Here is a 5025-nt window from a genome sequence, read left to right on the forward strand (position 1 = left end):
ACAAGAAAGAAATATAATTTCTGTTTTCGATCCTGTGTATGAATCAATTCTAATTTAAACAATATTCTCAGATAAATGATTGAAAATTGAAACTAATATAGAAAAGAAAATGAAAAGCATTAATAGATACAGACACAGAAAATGATTTTCGGAATAGGACCCCCAATAGCCAAAGAAATGATTGTATGGATTGACAGTAAGATTAAGTGACATCAACACCCTTCAGCACAGCAGGGATAACAAGCCACACAAGGAGAGACAGTCTCAGAATGGATAGGAAAACACACACACACACACACACACACACACACACACACACACCTTACTAGTCATTTGTCTGACAAGTGGTAAGATCCAGAAAATGTAAATAACTTAAAACTTCAATATTATAAAACCAAATAATTCAACCAGAAAATGGGAAATTTGTAAACACATGGCCAACAAACATATTTAATGAATCAACATCTTTAGTCATCAGAGAAATACAAACCAAACTACAATGACATTCATCCCAGCTAGTTACAATTGCCTTCCAAAGAAATCAAGCAAACCAAAATGGTGACAGGGATATATTTTAAAAGGAACTATTAAATACTGTTTGGGAAATGTAAACTAGTGCATACACTATAAGAATCATTACGGGGATTCTTTAAAAATAAAATTACTTTATAATCTAGCTAATTCATACCCAGATATGTACCTGAAGAATCTCAATGTGTAGCAGAGATCCTGGCACTTTGATGATGTTTGTTGCTCTTCTGTTCACAATAGACAAACCATAGGATAAGTACAGGTCTCTATTAAGAGTTTGGTAAGTGTTGTAATAGTGGGATATATAAACATTGTAGTGTTTGGCAATTAATTAAAAGAAAATGACACTATTTCCTGGAAAACGAATGAAACTATTAAGCAAAATAAATTCAACTCAAAAGACATTTGTTGCCGGGCGGTGGTGGTGCACGCTTTTAATCCCAGCACTCAGGAGGCAGAAACAGGTAGATTTCTGTGAGTTCGAGGCAGTCTGGGCTACCAAGTGAGTTCCAGGAAAGGCACAAAGCTACACAGAGAAATCCTATCTCAGAAAAAAAAAAAAAAAAAGACATTCGTTGCATATTTTCTTGCATATGCACCATCCAGACATAAAATATGAAACTGGAAATCAGAGGAGGGGCTATTTGAGAAAAGCTGAGACCACTGAGAGAGGCAATGAGAGAAAGAATATAGAAGGTACAGAGGAGATCAAAGCATGTGGTACACACTGTGACCAGGAGTAGTTGACCAATACAAAACAAACTCAATCATATTTTTGTAGGCATTTTGTCTTGTTTGCTTTGTTTTGATAGTTTTTTTTATTTGTATATTTTAATTTTCAATTTTGTGGATATGTGGCAGGGTTGTGTTTCTTGTTTCTTGTTTATTTTTATTTTTATTTTTATTTTTGGTTAGTTGGTTTTGCTTGTTTGTTTAGGAAGACAGGGAGCTAGAAAGGGCTTGGAGTAGAATGTGGAGGTGGAGGCAATCTGAGAAGAGGTCAGAGAGGGGGAAGAAGAATGACCACAATGCATGGTATGAATAAAACGCTTTTCAAAAACAGAATATAGTCTAATTAAAATTAGATGATATAAAAACAAAATATATTCTATGAATCAATAAATTTTACAATTAATTTTTATTAGCATATATTATTTTTTAAATAATACATTTTATCCTCACATGATAAAGAGTCATCAGTGGGTAGCTGGGAAATTCTTTTATGTCCTCTCAGACATTTGCTCTATAATACAACACATATCTCATAGGCTTTTCCTTTGTGTCTGTATATGTTTAAAGTACTTGTGTGTATGTGTATTACCCTCGATGGCAAAAGTCTGAAACAATCTGAAATTATTTCCCTTGACTTTGGAAAGTCTACAGTTCTCCTATGTCTTATTGTCAGTTAAACTCAAAGTACTGACAATGGTCTTCATGAACTGTAGCATCAACTCAACTTCATTTCCTGCTTATTATTATGCACACTTCTACAGTATCATTGTTCTTTCTCTACTGTTAAATGTTCACCTTTACCCCTTGGTTCACAGTCTCCCTGTTTCTTATGGCTATTTAACCTACTGCTTACTTTGTATCTAAATATGGACACTGCTCTATCCATATGCTTATTTGATTTTATCATCTGATATAAACACAGAAGTCACTTGATAACAGAGAATTACTATTAAATTAGCAATAAATCATGGAGTCAATACTTATGACCCTCAAATTACTCGTGTCTTTTAAATCTTTTGCTAGGAATTATGAACATAAATGTAATGATCATCATGCATTTCCTCTCAAGTGCTTGCATATTCTGTGTGGTAGTAATTTTTATAAATGTGTTCCTACACAGGATTGTTCTATAATCAGTATATTATGTTTTATTAAAAATTGACTCAATCATTAGTATTCTAAACCAAGATTACTAAGTGCAAATTTTTCCTTTCTTGTTGTCATGAGAAAAAATATTTCTCTAGCATTATTGTGCTACTGCTCCACAAAATACATTATCTCTGTTTACCAGGGCCAATAGTTACAATAGATTACTTCATCTGTAGAAGGCAGTTGAACACATATTTAATGCCATACTCATAAACAAAAAGGGCTGGAAACTTTTGAACAAAAACTACTCTGCTGATTTTGCCTGCTGAAGGAAACCAACTTTGACAGCTTGACATATTTTAATTGGCTGACTACTACAGGAACTGAAGCGAGTGAAAGAAACTGTAAGAATAAGAGGAAATTGGAAATATAAGAGGAAAGCACAATCAAAGAAACATTCTCACAAAAGTTGGAATGATGTATGTGTTCTGCCAAAGTACATGTTGAAATGATGAGCATGTACTTAGAAAAGTGAAAACGCCACAAAGTAGAAGTTCTAAGGCTAGAAGAAACTGAAGAAACTGGCAATCAGCAAATACGCATATTCAAAGGGATACATAATGTTTGTTTGAAAGTATTAATTTAGGTGAAAACACTACATTTGAAAACAATTTAGTTGAAAATAAAGACTGACCTATTTAGAGCAATCAACTCAGTCTTTTCCCTTTGTTTAGGACGCTATTTTAAAATAATGGCCACAGGGATAATAATAGAGAACTTCCTTACGTACCAAGGTACAGAGAGAGATCTGTAATAGAAACTAGTTAGATAAGTGTGTTAAACTCAAGTGAGCAAAACAAAGCAGAGAAATGTTAAAAAAAATATTACTGTTCATATTGACATCTCGATGTATTGACAATGTCTAGCAGGAAATGAGGAACTAAGATCTGCCATTTAGAATGTAGTTGTGTGAAAGCCAGTGGACATGTGGAATTAGTCCAAAGAAGTATAAGAAAGGTGAAGATATACACATAGACATTTGCACATAGATACACATGCAACCAGCATACACATGAATACAGACATATAGATACAAACACACTCAAACACAATGCAAGTTCAGAGTTATCCTTTTCTCTTAATTACTGTTTTGACTGAGTGATACACACTTCCTGTAGAGTACAGAGGAAAAGAGTGTCAAATTACAACAGCCTAGAAAGCTGGAGCATTCTTATCACTATATATCATATGAAAGGTTAATAAAATGGGTCACCCACAAAAACATGTAAATGCACCAAACATTGCACAGACGGGACAGGTTGTATTTATACACGTAGGAATTTAACAACAATTAAAGAAAATGGGGCCATGAATTTGAATGAGACTCGGAGTAAATAAATAGAAGCATTTGGATGGACTAAAGGAAAGGGGGTATAATGATATTATAATATTAAAAAAAATTAGCAAAGGCCTTTTTTTTATTTCTGACTGGAACCATGGAGGCTGTGCCAGAGAAGAAAAGGAAGTTTCCTGCTGTGCCAGAAACGCTTAAGAAAAAGCGAAGTAATTTCGCAAAGTTGAAGGTGAAGTGCCCGAGGAAGTTTGCCCTGAAGACACTGCAAAAAGCAAGGAGGAAGCTTATCTTTGAAAAGGGAAAGCACTGTGACAAGGAACACAGTCAGATGTGCTGGACTGAGATTCGGATGGCTAGGATGGCAAGGAAAGACGGAAACTTCTCCATGCCTGCAGAATGGAAGTTGGCATTTATCATCAGAATCCAAGATATCAGTGGCGTAAAGTCCCAAAGTCCACAAGGCATTGCAGTTTCTTAGTCTTAGTCGGATCTTCCATGGAACCTTTATTAAGCTCAACAACACTTTAATTAACACTCTGACAACTGTGGAACCATACATTGCATGGGGATATCCAAACTTGAAGCCAGTAAATGAGCTCATCTACAAGGCAAAATCTGTAGGAAGAGAATTGCCTTGACAGATCATTCCTTGATTGCTCAATCTCTTGGTAAATACAGCATCATCTGCATGGAGGATCTAATTCATGAGATTTATACAGATGGATAACACCTCAAGGAAACGAATAGCTTCCTGTGGCTCTTCAAATTATCTTCTCCACGAGGTAAAATGAAGAAAAAGACAATTCATTTTCTGGGCAGTGGAGATGCTGGCAACAGGAACGACCAGATAAACAGGCTTACTAGATGGATGAACTAAGGTTTTGCCCATGGTAGTTTTGTAATCTGATCAGTTAATAAATAGTCACAGCTTGGCAAAACAAACAAACAAGTAAATAAAAAATTTAAAGGTAAATATTAATATAGTTAAAAAAAACTGCTAGAAAACTGTATTTACAAAATATCTCAGTGGAAGTCATTACATTCTTTATCCATACATACTGCTAGAAAATAGTACAAGTTACTCCCTATCCCCATGATGTCTCCCTCTATCCAGGTATCTCCCTCATTCTCTCACACTCAGCCCCTTTTCCTGTTTGAACATTCCCCCATGCTCCCATCCCCCATCACCTACTATCCATCGCACCCCCCCCATCCTCAGTTTACTCAGGAGATCCCATTTACTTCCCCTTCCCAGGGCTATCCATGAGTCCCTCTTAGGATTCTCCTTGTTACCTAGCTTCTCAGGAGTTGTGGGTTGT

The 5025-nt window shown here is 35.5% G+C and overlaps 1 pseudogene; it reads left to right on the forward strand.

The window, feature by feature from the left end:
• The first annotated feature begins 3848 nt into the window (after positions 1 to 3848).
• LOC118591768 lies at positions 3849 to 4583 on the forward strand (annotated as a pseudogene).
• The last annotated feature ends 442 nt before the right edge of the window (positions 4584 to 5025 follow it).

Source organism: Onychomys torridus, chromosome 10 (assembly GCF_903995425.1).
Source record: "Onychomys torridus chromosome 10, mOncTor1.1, whole genome shotgun sequence".
Classification (NCBI taxonomy): Eukaryota; Metazoa; Chordata; class Mammalia; order Rodentia; family Cricetidae; genus Onychomys; species Onychomys torridus.